The 14769-nt window shown below is 38.4% G+C and overlaps 1 long non-coding RNA gene across 2 annotated transcripts; it reads left to right on the top strand.

Moving 5' to 3' along the window:
- The first annotated feature begins 1193 nt into the window (after positions 1–1193).
- Positions 1194–11847, top strand: LOC102416541. 2 transcript variants are annotated; one of them, XR_006552578.1, is made up of 5 exons: positions 1194–1252; positions 1961–2021; positions 2276–2425; positions 2802–2849; positions 11011–11847. It is a non-coding gene; the product is annotated as an uncharacterized LOC102416541 (long non-coding RNA). The 2 variants fall into 2 exon arrangements; XR_003110603.2 differs by having other exon boundaries at positions 1211–1252; positions 2264–2425.
- Positions 11848–14769: the final 2922 nt, after the last annotated feature.

Below are 14769 nucleotides of genomic sequence, written 5' to 3' on the forward strand. Positions count from 1 at the left end.
CTTTGTACCTGGTACGATGGGACAGTAACCTCCCTCCTGTCTCTGAAAAGTAGTGTCAGTATTTAAGGAAATCTCCCGGCTCTTTTGGAAAATCATCCCAAGGCCCTCCAAGATAATGAGGGTGGCTGGATGTCAGAGCCCTGGCTCTTCTTTTGGAGTCCAGCTCTCCCTTAGGGGTCTCCCGTTAGTGCTGGGATTGCCTCCTCTAGCTTTCCTACCTAGGAAAACCGAGGCTGGGGTTGCTTTAAAGATCTTGATAGGTTCAACTGCAGGAACCTACTGACCTCAAGCAGTGCTGTCCCCCAGAACCTCAGGAGTGCATCAGTGGCCACTCAGCCCTCTCTTGGCTCTCATGCCTACGCCACCCCTGCTGTTCACTGCTTTGGTTAAAGTTGCTTCTGTATTGATCTTTCTTCTTTATAAGGTCCCTTATACTACTACTACTACTAAGTCACTTCAGGCGTGTCCGACTCTGTGTGACCCCACAGACGGCAGCCCACCAGGCTCCGCCGTCCCTGGGAGTCTCCAGGCAAGAACACTGGAGTGGGTTGCCATTTCCATCTCCAATGCATGAAAGTGAAAAGTGAAAGTGAAGTCACTCAGTCGTGTCCGACTCTTCGTGACCCCATGGACTGCAGCCCACCAGGCTCCTCCATCCATGGGATTTTCCGGGCAAGAGTACTGGAGTGGGTTGCCATTGCCTTCTCCGTCAAGGTCCCTTATAAATAAGGTTAATTACTCATCTTATTTATCTTCATAGCCTCATACTGTTGAATACACAGCACCTTGCATTGGTATTTATAAATATATTAACAGCACAATGAGAGTATATGATATTGTTGTTATTCTAGGTATCTCTGTAAGGCTGAAACTAAAATTTCTTGTCTTTTCTTTAGGGAAATTATCCTAAATTAATTACTATGGTTTTTCCAGTGGTCATGTATGATGTGAGAGTTGGACTGTGAAGAAAGCTGAGTGCCAAAGAATTGATGCTTTTGAACTGTGGTGTTGGAGAAGACTCTTGAGAGTCCCTTGGACTGCAAGGAGATCCAACCAGTCCATTCTAAAGGAGATCAGTCTTGGGTGTTCATTGGAAGGACTGATGCTAAAGCTGAAACTCCAGTACTTTGGCCACCTCATGCGAAGAGTTGACTCATTGGAAAAGACCCTGATGCTGGGAGAGATTGGGGGCAGGAGGAGAAGGGGACGACAGAAGATGAGAAGGCTGGATGGCATCACCGACTCGATGGATGTGAGTTTGAGTAAACTCCGGGAGTTGGTGATGGACAGGGAGACCTGGCATGCTGTGATTCATGGGGTCACAAAGAGTCGGACACGACTGAGCGAATGAACTGAACTGAATTATTGGAAATCAGTTCATCAAATTAGGTAGTATAAACTAGTTTAGTAGACACTTAAGTGGAAATCAGTTTGTCAGATTATTTAGGCTTAGATTAGCTTTGAAGTGGTGGATAGTGGACATCAAGGCGAAAATCCTTAGGAAGGTGCCAAGGAGCCTCAGAGAAAGAAAACATATAGAAACAGAAGTGGAGAACCAAAGTCAAACTTCATCTACTTAATAGATGTACTTACCTCAAATTATTCTGCCTATATCATTGCACACTTGCTTAAATGAAATCTCCTCCCTGCCTCTTTTAAATGGTATATTTCCTCAGTATCTCCAAATAGAGCAGAGTGTTGCTTTTCGAGACTAGGCACTGTGGCTGTCTCTCTTCTGCCCTCCCCACCCCTACCCCAAATCTACAATACTGGCATAAATAAGATGCCCAATGATTGATTGTGAGTGGAAAGCACATAAAAACACATAAAACTTCATTCAGTCTCTTTCTTGCTCATTTTATTTTTAGCCTAGCAAGCAATAGTTGCAATGAGTATTTTTGTATGAATAAATAAATTTTCTCCATGGTCTCTGAATTCCACCCTCCCCTTTTTCTTTCAGGGGTGGAACAACCATTATCTCTGACAACTTAAACTCACACTCCCTTGTATTTATTGTATCTGTAAGTATACAATAGAAGCATTACCTTCTTCAGTTAAAGTCTGGGGGGGAGCTATAACCAACAGTTATATCTCTCAGTTGACTTCCATATTTGTGATCAACTCTAAAGCCAAGGGGCTAGTTGAACCTGACTGCAGATGACATAAATATCAACTCCCTTGTGAAATTGTTAAGCTAAATAACATTCATATATCATTACAGAAGATGAGGCATTTAAGAGCTCCAAGTTTCTTTCATATTCAGAGTCTTTTTCAGGGTCTATGTCGGATAACTGCTCAGATGAATGCTAAGGAAATACCTGTGTACGTTCCTGTGTGATGAAGACCAGTTCTTCTACCCTGAAAGAGTTCCACACCATTCCTCCACCAAGAGGAGCTCTTGATGCAACTGGTAGAAGTTTAGCAAGTAAGAATATTTCTGAGTAATAGTGTTGTACACACATTGGAGTTTATTTCTGAGTTGCAGTTCACCAGTTCTGGGTCTATATGCTTATCTATTTTTATATTTATATTTATTTTTATATTTATTAATTTATTGTGTGAATTATATAATTTGTATATTTGTTTTTCTTCCATGAAATATTTCTCAATATATTGTACCATAAAAATAAGGCAAATGTAGAATGAACATTAACTTTTTCATTAAATTCTTCTATACCACCATTTTAAGAAGCACTTAGTAGTCTACCTAATAAATGGATGATAAATGTGAATAAGTTTAAAATAAAATTTGCAAAAACACAATATCTGCTCTAATTTAACCACCCATGGTTTCTCCCAAGACTTCACTCTCAGCAGGAAGGAAGAAAACACTCTACAAAAAGAAACAGGTAAGATAAATGGTTTAAATTTCACTTTAAAAAATTGAAATATAGTTGATTTACAGTGTTGTGTTAATTTGTGCTATATAGCAAGGTGATTCAGTTATACATATATGTATATATTCTTTTTTAAATATTCTTTTCCATTACAGCTTATCATAGAATGTTGATTATAGCTCCCTTTGCTATATAGTAGGACTTTGTAATTTGCCCATTCTCTATATAATAATTTACATCTGCTAATCCCAAGCTCTAGGTCCATCCCACCACTCCGCCCCTTAGCAACCACACGTCTGTTCTCTATGTCTGTAAGTCCTATTTCTGTTTCATAAAAGTTCATTTGTGTCATAATTTAGATTACACATATAAGTGATATCATATGGTATTTGTCTTTCTCTTTCTGATTTACTTCACTTAGTATGATCATTTCTAGTTGCATCCATGCTGCTGCAGATGACATTATTTCTTTCTCTTTTATGGCTGAGTAGTATTCCACTGTATACATGTACCACATTTTCTTTATCCTAAATGGTTCAAATTTGATGTCTCTTTGAAGATCTGGATCTTAGGTTCTTTTTTCTCTAAAATACAGAAGATTGGTCCCTGTATTCTCAGGGGATACAAAAATCCAGGGAGCTCAAGTCCCTTGTACTGTGCTTAGTCACTCAGTTATGTCCAACTCTTTGTGACCCCATGAATTGTAGCCCACCAGGCTCCTCTGTCCATGGGCATTCTCCAGGCAAGAATACTGGAGTGGGTTGCCATGCCCTCCTCCAGGGGACCTTCCCAACCCAGGAATTGAACCCGGGTCTCCTGCATTGCAGGTGGATTCTTTACTATCTGAGCCACCTGGGAAGCCATTGTATTTGCATATTATCTACACAGTCCTCCAGTATACTTCAAATAATCTCTAGATGATATATGATATCTAGTATGATATAAATTCTATATAAATAATTGTAAACACAATATAAATTCTATGTAAATAATTGCCTTGTGTAGAAAATTCATGTTTTGCTTCAGAAATTCCTGAATATTTTCAATGTATGGTTGGTTGAATCTGCAGATTCAGAACCCATAGATATGAAGCATTGACTGCATCAAGGATCTTTGTTCCAGGGGGTGCAAAGTAAAGGCATAGGAGATCCCTCTTGCCTTGGCACTCACCGAGGGAACACCCCAAATTCCTGTGTTCATTTCTTTAAGTCTTAGATAGTACCTAGATGTTAAGCTGATAAATACTTTTTCAGGAAGTTTTTTGGATGAGCGATCCACTCTTTGTGATCTAGGGTGATCTAGCAATCTGTTGTTGTTTCGTTGCTAAGTCATGTCCAACTCTTCTGTGACCCCATGGACTGTAGCCCACCAGTCTCCTTTGTCCATGGCATTTCCCAGGCAAGAATACTAGAGTGGGTTGCCATTTCCTTCTCTAGGGGATCTTTCCAACTCGAGGATCGAACCTGTGATTCCTGCATTGCAGGTGAATTCTTTACCACTGAACCACTAGGGAAGCTCAATCTAGCAAGCTAAGCAAGGTAGATAGCAATCTTTTGTAGGATCTTCCTTGATTATGTTTAATCATGCTCTTGTTTATACTTAATTTTAACTATAAATGCACAGTCATTTGTAAAGTAGCAACACTGCTGAAATTGGGGAACAAGCATGAGTAAGACCCAGACTTGTAAAGAAGAGAGTTTTTCATCTCTGTTTGCAAAGTGAATCATTATTTGTAAATGCTTCTAAAGAATGTAAATTATTTGTAAATAACATTTGTGCATTTTTAAAATGTAATTTTCATACACACATCTATGGCATAAATGGCCTGACCTGCTTTTTACAGAATCTCATACTTCTTCAGTCTTGAGACTCTGTTTCTGGGACTTTGGGTTGCTTCCAAATTTGCAAGTCCTTAGTAATGAATTACCCAAAAGAAATGTCTGGTAACTAAAGACTGGAGTTGTATTTGATATCTACATTGATAATCAGCAGCTTGATGCCATTCCTTATGTCCCACACAAGCACATGTTCTTTGAGAGGAGGATCTAACCATTGTCTCTTCCTCCATTGATTGATACCCTATCAGCTCTTTTTAAGGTCAGTGGTTCCCTGTTCAAAGAGGGATTTCTGTCTTCTTAGCATTAACTACTTCCTTCTTCTTTCATTGATTCATCAAATATTTTTTGAGCACCTACTTTATGGTGCTTCTGCCCCCTGCTTATGATACCACATGTCTTGGGCCCCAGACATTTCCCTGCCTTTGTCAAAGTCACAGTTTTGATCATTCTTCCAGCACTGTCCTAGATACACTAGAGGTTTTCCTGGTATTTGGACAGAGTGTAAAGTAAGCTAACTCAGCTTTAATTGAATGTTCTATGTCTTACTTGATGGAACTTGTAATGAAAATTACAAGCATTTAAAAATCTGAATTACTTTAGTAAGGACAAAGTCATTTCATAAATTAATTAATATATCATTTATTAATTGTTATTAAATCCTTGTTAATTAAGTAAAAAGGTAGAGTTAAATGAAAAGATGGATGATTTCCTAAAGGAAAGGAAATTGTGATTTAAAAATCTTCCTTAATTGGTTTAATTGACAAGCATGGCACTGTATCATTCAGAGCTACAGGCTGATGAAAGACTCGATACAAATAGAGCATATGGGGAGCAGGAAACAGTGAGCATTATTTTCCAGAGAATAACCATATTCTATTTTACTCTACTCCAGTGGTTATTAACTTTGTCTTGGTTAAGAATCCAATATACGTAAGTCAACTAATGTTTATTGAGTATCCCATATATGTCAGGCATTTAGGACATAACAGAGGATTGATTTGAACAAAAATAGATCCTGTAGAGAATTTGGTGAAAGCTAAAGGTGGAAGTGTGAAATAGATTTAAGGGACTATATCTGATAGAGTGCCTGATGAACTATGGATGGAGGTTTGTGACATTGTACAGGAGATAGGAATCAAGACCATCCCCAAGAAAAAGAAATGCAAAAAAGCAAAATGGCTGTCTGAGGAGGCCTTACAAATAGCTGTGAAAAGAAGGGAAGTGAAAAGCAAAGGAGAAAAGGAAAGATATAAACATCTGAATGCAGAGTTCCAAAGAATAGCAAGGAGAGATAAGAAAGCCTTCTTCAGTGATCAATGCAAAGAAATAGAGGGAAACAATAGAATAGGAAAAACTAGAGATCTCTTCAAGAAAATTAGAGATACCAAGGGAACATTTCATGCAAAGATGGGCTCAATAAAGGACAGAAATGGTATGGACCTAACAGAAGCAGAAGATATCAAGAAGAGGTGGCAAGAATACACTGAAGAACTGTACAGAAAAGATCTTCAGGACCCAGATAATCACAATGGTGTGATCACGATCACTCACCTAGAGCCCGACATCCTGGAATGTGAAGTCAAGTGGGCCTTAGAAAGCATCACTACAAACAAAGCTAGTGGAGGTGATGGAATTCCAGTTGAGCTATTTCAAATCCTAAAAGATGATGCTGTGAAAGTGCTGCACTCAATATGCCAGCAAATTTGGAAAACTCAGCAGTGGCCACAGGACTGGAAAAGGTCAGTTTTCATTCCAATCCCAAAGAAAGGCAATGCCAAAGAATGTTCAAACTACTGCACAACTGTACTCATCTCACATGCTAGTAAAGTAATGCTCAAAATTCTCCAAGCCAGGCTTCAGCAATACGTGAACCGTGAACTTCCTGATATTCAAGCTGGTTTTAGAAAAGGCAGAGGAACCAGAGATCAAATTGCCAACATCTGCTGGATCATGGAAAAAGAAAGAGAGTTCCAGAAAAACATCTATTTCTGCTTTCTTGACTATGCCAAAGCCTTTGACTGTGTGGATCACAATAAACTGTGGAAAATTCTGAAAGAGATGGGAATACCAGACCACCTGACCTGCCTATTGAGAAACCTGTATGCAGGTCAGGAAGCAACAGTTAGAACTGGACATGGAACAACAGACTGGTTCCAAATAGGAAAAGGAGTACGTCAAGGCTGTATATTATCACCCTGCTTATTTAACTTATATGCAGAGTACATCATGAGAAATGTTGGGCTGGATGAAGCACAAGCTGGAATCAAGATTGCTGGGAGAAATATCAATAACCTCAGATATGCAGATGGCACCACTCTTATGGCAGAAAGTGAAGAAGAACTAAAGAGCCTCTTCATGAAAGTGAAAGAGGAGAGTGAAAAAGTTGGTTTAAAACTCAACATTCAGAAAACTAAGATCATGGCATCCGGTCCCATCACTTCATGGCAAATAGATGGGGAAACAGTGTCGGACTTTATTTTGGGGGGCTCCAAAATCACTGCAGATGGTGATTTCAGCCATGAAATTAAAAGACACTCCTTGGAAGAAAAGTTATGACCAACCTAGACAGCATATTAAAAAGCAGAGACATTACTTTGTCAACAAAGGTCTGTCTCGTCAAGGCTATGGTTTTTCCAGTAGTCATGTATGGATGTGAGAGTTGGACTATAAAGCAAGCTAAGCACTGAATAATTGATGCTTTTGATCTGTGGTGTTGGAGAAGACTCTTGAGAGTCCCTTGGACTGCAAGGAGATCCAACCAGTCCATCTTAAAGGAGATCAGTCCTGGGTGTTCATTGGAAGGACTGATGCTGAAGCTGAAACTCCAATACTTTGGCCACCTGATGCGAAGAGCTGACACTTGAAAAGACCATGATGCTGGGAAAGATTGAGGGCAGGAGGAGAAGGGGCCCACAGAGGATGAGATGGTTGGATGGCATCACTGATTCAATGGACATGGGTTTGGGTAGACTCCGGGCGTTGGTGATGGACAGGGAGGCATGGCTTGCTGCACTTCATGGGGTTGCAAAGAGTCAGGCACGACTGAGCTACTGAACTGAAGGATTCCTTACAACAGAATAAATAAAATATAAACATGAATATTCATACCAGCTTTTACACACAAACTCTTAGGTGGTATATAGTCTTTTAAAGTTCATCTATGGAGACTCTTAGGTCTGTGGTCTTAGTTTATGGACCTCTTCCCTATTTGAAGTTATTTGAGCAAGAAATGATGTGTGTGTCTTAGGACCAGGCCCTTCACCTCCCTAGACTTCCATATTTTTACTTGTAAAATGAGGGCAGTAGATCAGAGCCTTCCATTTCTAAAACTCTATGAATTTATGAATGGGTGTTATGAATATGTCTGTTTATGTCATCTGTCTCTCTGTTGCTCATATTTGTGTGTTGAGATAGTAAAGTACATAACAGAGCATAGAAATCATAGAATTCTCTAAATTTTAGCCATCATCTCAATTTGTCCATGAAAAGAGGCAGTGGTAGATGGTAAATGGTCCCACAGTGAGTGAATGTCAGAGTTGGGAGTCAACTCTTGTGTTTCCTGACCTCTAGTCAGCTGACCACAGTAACATCGTATATATGAAGATTTATATCTCACTAATGCCTGTAAGTGGGCTTCCATTGTGGCTCAGCTGGTAAAGAAGCTGCCTGCAATGTGGGAGACCTGGGTTCAATCCCGGGGTTCGGAATATCCCCTGGAGAAGGGAAACACTACCCACTCCAGTATTCTGGCCTGGAGAATTCCATGGACTGTTATAGCCCATGGGGTAGCAAAAGAATCGGACACAACTGAGTAACTTTCACTCACTCACAATGCCTATAAGTAATTACATTAGCTTAATAAGCATCTTTTAAAATTGATGTCAAATCACAGTTGTTTGCTTGTTAAATTAAGATATTTATCTTTAATTAAAGGTATTAGTAATAAAAATGTTTTATAAACTGACTTCTTGGTATGAAAGACACTTATGAAATTCCAGGATGTTTGGGAAAGCCAGAAAGCTTCATTAATGGTAATCCTGTGGGATTTTATGGGTTGAACTGTGTTCCCCAAAGTTGATACATTGAAGTTCCACCTCCCAGAATCTTAGAATCATCTTATTCTTTACCAAGGTAATCAAGTTAAAATTAGATCATTAGAGTGGGCCCTACTCTAATATGTCTGTTTTCCTAATGAAAAGAGATTTTGGGACAGATATTCACACAGGGAGAATGACATGTGTAAATAAAGGCAAGGATCAGGTGGGATTCTATAAGCCAAGGAACACTAAAGGTTGTTCACAAACCTCCAGAGGCCAGGAGGGCCTTGGAACACATTCTCTCTCACAGCTCTCAGAAGAAACAACCTTGATTTTGGACTTCTAGCCTCCAGAACTCTTGTTTAAGCCACCTAATTTGTGGTTTTCCAATGTGGTTGTATAGTTTTATACTCCCACCAGCAACGTATAAGAATTCCTATTGTTCCATATCATTGCCAGCCTTTGGTATTGTTTTTTTTTTTTTTTATGTCTCTAAACTTTATTTTCAAAAGCTTAAGGCCCAAATATAAACTTCTCTGGAATAATTGTGGTGTTTTATTTTCTGGATTACAAAGTGAACACATACTTCTTCACTACTGGTATTGTTAATCTTTTAATTTTAACTACTCTGATGAGGAATGTGAAGTTTTAATTTGATTTTTCTTAAGACTAAAGATATGGAGCACCTTTTCAGCATGCTTATTGATTATTTGGATATCTTCTTTTGTGAAGTGCCTGCCTAACTCTTTTGCTCATTTTTAAAGAAAATTTATTGTTGTTTGGGTTTTTTTTTTTAATCTTTTCTGTTAGTCTGTGCTTTTTTACTTTAATAATGATGTCTTTTGGTGAACAGATGTTTTTAAACTTGGTGAGATCCAGTTTATCTGTTTTTTTTCTCTTAGGATTATTCTTTTATGTCCTAAAATCGCTGTCTACCCTAGAGTTTATCCTGAACAGAAACAGAGAAAGGATTTTTTTTAAGATTAGTAGTTCATATTGATTTTTATATTTCGCTTATTGTTTCTCATTTGTTTCATATTTCTTTCTCATTTAGATTTTTATTTTCTGCTTTCCTCATAGTATTGATCACTAAGGCTTTCTAGTGCATTTATAGCATTAGCTTTTATTTGGAAAAAAAGATCTTGAAACTTAGAAAATATATGAAAACCCCCCACCAGACAACATGGGATTTAAAGTGAATATCATCTCTAAGATAGTATGATTCACTGTGTGAGGGTAATCTAGGAAGAATTGCTTATGAGGGACAAACCTGTTTTTTGTGGGACTTGAAGCTTGTTATGAGTTAGGAATCACTTTCTAAGAAAAAATGAGACTTTTTTCAGGAGACTCGGGTTCGATCCCTGGGTCAGGAAGATGTCCTGGAGAAGGAAATGGCAACCCACTCCAGTACTCTTGCCTGGAAAATTCCATGGAAGGAGGAGCCTGGTAGGATACAGTCCATAGGGTCACAAAGAGTCGGACACGATGAGCAACTTCACTTTTCTAAGAAAAAGTATTTCACGTGCCATTTCTCTTGGGGTTGCCGCATTTTGAGATGTGTCAGATATGTTGGCATGTCATCTGATGTACTGAGATGCATAGACATGAGTCTGCTCATAGCAACCCTCATGTGTTGTGTGGTTGTTGTTGTTCAGTTGCTCATTCGTGTCCAACTCTTTGCAACCCTAAGGACTGCAGCATGCCAGGCTTCCCTGTTCTTCACCAACTCGTGGAATTACTCAAACTCACGTCCTTTGAGTCAGCGATGCCATCCCACCATCTCATCCTCTGTCGTCCCCTTCTCCTGCCTTCAGTGTTTCCCAGCATCAGGGTATTTTCTAATGAATTAACTTCGCATCAGGGGGCCAAAGTATTGAAGCTTCAGTGTCAGTCCCTCCAGTGAATATTCAGGACTGATTTCCTTTAGGATTGAGACTGGTTTGATCTTGTGGTTCAAGGAATTCTCAAGAGTCTTTTCAACACTACAGTTCAAAAGCATCAGTTCTTTGGTGCTCAGCTTTCTTTTTTGGTCCAACTCTAACGTCTACACATGACTACTGGAAAACCATAGCTTTGACTAGACAGACCTTTGTTGGCAAAGTACCATCTATGGTTTTTAACATGGTGTCTAGGTTTGTCATAGTTTTTCTTCCAAGGAGCAAGCATCTTTTAATTTCATGGCTGTAGTCACCATCTGCAGTGATTTTGGAGCCCAAAAAAATAACACTATGGCTTGTAGTGTTGTTGTAAATTTGTACCATACATTCATAGGAATTATAAAAAAGTTTGTTTTGTAAGATTTCAGATGGTTGGAAGATGAGATGGTTGGATGACATCACCAATTCAATGGACATGAACTTGAGAGAACTCTGGTTGATGGTGAGTGACAGGGAGGCCCCGGCATGCTGCAGTTCACAGGGTCACAGAGGGTCAGACACAACTTGGCGACTGAACAACAATAGCAAAATAGCAGTAAAGAAATACATATGATGCATTTGTATTTGTATATATTGCAGATAGAGCATATTTATGAAAAAATAGAAATTCCACTTCGACTAGGAGACAAGGTCAAATCTTTAACTTACAGTTTTACACAGCTGATAACTGGAAGAGTTTGCCACAGTACTAGCTTCTGGCTCTGTTTCTTTCCACTTTCAGAATGCAGTATTGTTAGTGCCCTTCATCTTCATATAATGATGCCAGATGAGTCACAGAGCAGGCACTTGAATTATTCCTGGAAGAAATCATATGCTGGGAGGCTAGCAGTACCTAATTATACAGAAGAGTGACTGTTAACTGCATCAGTTCATACCTCTAAATCCAAGTTAACTGTGTCTCCAATTCAACTTCCACTTCACTGGATCTTAGAATACCTCTGGTCACTCCAATATGACTGAATGTGGTAAAAAATATTAGGGGTACAAAGAGAAAGCTACTTTAAACAGTTATAATTCAAATAACTTACTTTTTCAAAATTTACAAAAATATTCAGTTCATGTGAATATGTTATTTGAACCTGTCCTAGATCCTGGAAGGGGAGTGACTCTAAAGCTTAAGATTCATTACTTCATGGTAAATTTGCCTCTGCTTATTACTTAAAATTAGAAATATGAAAGAAGCATGTTTTATGCTAATTACCCCCTGCTATAAATATTAGATAATATTGAAATTTTAGATTACAGTACATTAGATGCTGATACAAACACACACATCCACTATGTGTTGTAGAAAACAGTTAATCACTCAGCACCTGCTCCATATCAGGTAGTCAAGCCTGTTTTAGGAATGAATGTATGCAAGAAAAATATATTTAAAATATGTGATAGTGAGGACCATTATAAAGACTAATATGAAAGTAACTTACCCCAGGGGTCATTAAATCATATTATTGGAAATGTTGACAGTCTTGTGATCATGTAATAAAAAAAGTTCCATTTACTGAGTGTTACTCTGTACGCAGAGTACGTCATGAGAAACGCTGGGCTGGATGAAGCACAAGCTGGAATCAAGATTGCCAGGAGAAATATCAATAACCTCAGAAATGCAGATGACACCACCCTTATGGCAGAAAGCAAAGAAGAACTAAAAAGCCTCTTGATGAAAGAGGAGAGTGAAAAAATTGGTTTAAAACTCAACATTCCTAAAACTAAGATCATGGCATCCTGTCCCATCACTTCATGGCAAATAGATGGGGAAACTGTGGCTGACTTTATTTTGGGGGGCTCCAAAATCACTGCAGATGGTGATTGCAGTCATGAAATTAAAAGACGTTTACTCTTTGGAAGGAAAGTTATAACCAACCTAGATAGCATATTAAAAAGCAGAGACATTATTTTGCCAACAAAGCTCCATCTCATCAAGGCTATGGTTTTTCCAGTGGTCATGTATGGATGTGAGAGTTGGACTGTAAAGAAAGCTGAGTGCTGAAGAATTGATGCTTTTGATCTATGGTGTTGGAGAAGACTCTTGAGAGTCCCTTGGACTGCAAGGAGATCCAACCAGACCATCCTAGAGGAGATGAGTCCTGAGTGTTCACTGGAAGGACTGAAGGGGACGACAGAGGATGAGATGGTTGGATGGCATCACTGACTCAATGGACATGAGTTTGAGTAAACTCTGGAAGTTGGTAATGGACAGGGAGGCCTGGCGTGCTGTGGTTCATGGAGTCGCGAAGAGTCAGACATGATTGAGCAACTGAACTGAACTGAATTCTATACCAGATATCTTGAGACATATAAATATACTTCCCTGGTGGCTCAGACAGTAAAGAATCCATCTGCAACACGGGAGACCTGGGTTTGATCCCTGTGTCGGGAAGATCCCCTGGAGAAGGCAACCCCCTATAGTTAGTATTCTTGCCTGGAGAATCCCATGGACAGAGGAGCCTGGCAGGCTACAATCTGTGGAGTCCCAGTCAGACATGAGAGTGACTAGCACTTTTATTTTCTTTCATAAATGTGCTATGTTACTTTGTTTAAATTAGTATCTTCCTGAAATCTTTTTAATATTTCAATAATGATAAGGGCTATGCCTTTTTATTCAACTGAATGACTCATGTACTCACTGATGTCAACAGTATTTTGAGTATTTGAGTTAGAGTGTGGTTCCAACATTAAATAATTCTACCACATTTCACAATGAGTATTTTTAGAAAATATTTTCCAGTAAGTATTTTAGTAGAAAAACAGTAAAAATTTCCCACTAACTGTTTGCTCTGATCTGAAAAATATTTCTGGCATTCACAGTTACATATTTTGACAGTCACATGAGTCTACTATGAACAAAGCAAACTCTTAGATATTAAAAGAAGATACCATGGAAAGAAAATAATTGCTTTTGAGGAAATTTTATATACTCTATGGCATAATTCAAATGCATAAAATGAAAATATTTTTAGAAAAATTATAATTTTTATAAGCATATTTTTAAAAGCATACTTATTGGTATTAGAAAAGATGCTTAAAAATGTTATGAAGTGTATTGAATATTTTAAGTCTGACATTTTTATGATGATGAAGTGGGTCAAGGCAGACATTTAGGTTTCTGAGGAATGCTGTCCTGAGTAGCTAAATTAGTTTAACCAACATTTTTAAGTTGATAAAAAATAATATCTCTTGTTTGTCCATCCTAAATGCATAATGTTTATGTGTGAATCACATATTATTCCATTTAATTAAATAAAATTATTTATATAAAATACCAAGATCATTGCCTGGCACAAAGAAAATTGTTAAGTACATTAGTTATAACCCCTTATCTCATAATTAAATTAAAAAAAGATGTCAGTTGTATACTGTTGTGGCCAGCTATGGTAGATTGTCTAATTAAGAAAATATAACTTTTTGTTTAAATTATTTAAGATATAAATGTAATTCAGAATTTGAAAAAAAAGCTGTAAAGAGTAGCATTCAATGCAATAAATATTGATTTAAGTTTCAAGCTATAATAGGTAGGAATTTTTTTTAAAAAGATGATGACATTGTCTCTACCCTTGAGGAGTTTATAGCTTTGGTGCCATAATTTGAGGATAAAACCATATGCAAATAGGTGCTCAATTGTCTTCTATAAATGTTGGTTTATATAAAAAATTGGTTAGGTAGCCTTTTAAAGAAGGGCAGTAACATGTGATCAGATTGAGTGTAAAATGAATCTTAATGAATAGAAACAACTTTGGGGAGAGTAAAATCTCAATCATAAGTAGAGCAGGTAGTTTTTAAAAACTGTTTTGTAATTTACTATACAGCTTGTAGTGGAGAAGGCAATGGCACCCCTCTCCAGTACTCTCACCTGGAAAATCCCATGGATGGAGGAGCCTGGTGGGCTGCAGTCCATGGGGTTGCTAGGAGTCGAACACGACTGAGCGACTTGACTTTCACTTTTTATTTTCATGCATTGCAGAAGGAAATGGCAACCCACTCCAGTGTTCTTGCCTGGAGAATCCCAGGGACGGGGGAGCCTGGTGGGCTGCCGTCTATGGGATCGCACAGAGTCGGACACGACTGATGCGACTTAGCAGCAGCAGCATACAGCTTGTGGCACTTTGCGATGCCCTGTTAG

This window comes from Bubalus bubalis, chromosome 7 (genome assembly GCF_019923935.1).
Source record: "Bubalus bubalis isolate 160015118507 breed Murrah chromosome 7, NDDB_SH_1, whole genome shotgun sequence".
Lineage (NCBI taxonomy): Eukaryota > Metazoa > Chordata > Mammalia > Artiodactyla > Bovidae > Bubalus > Bubalus bubalis.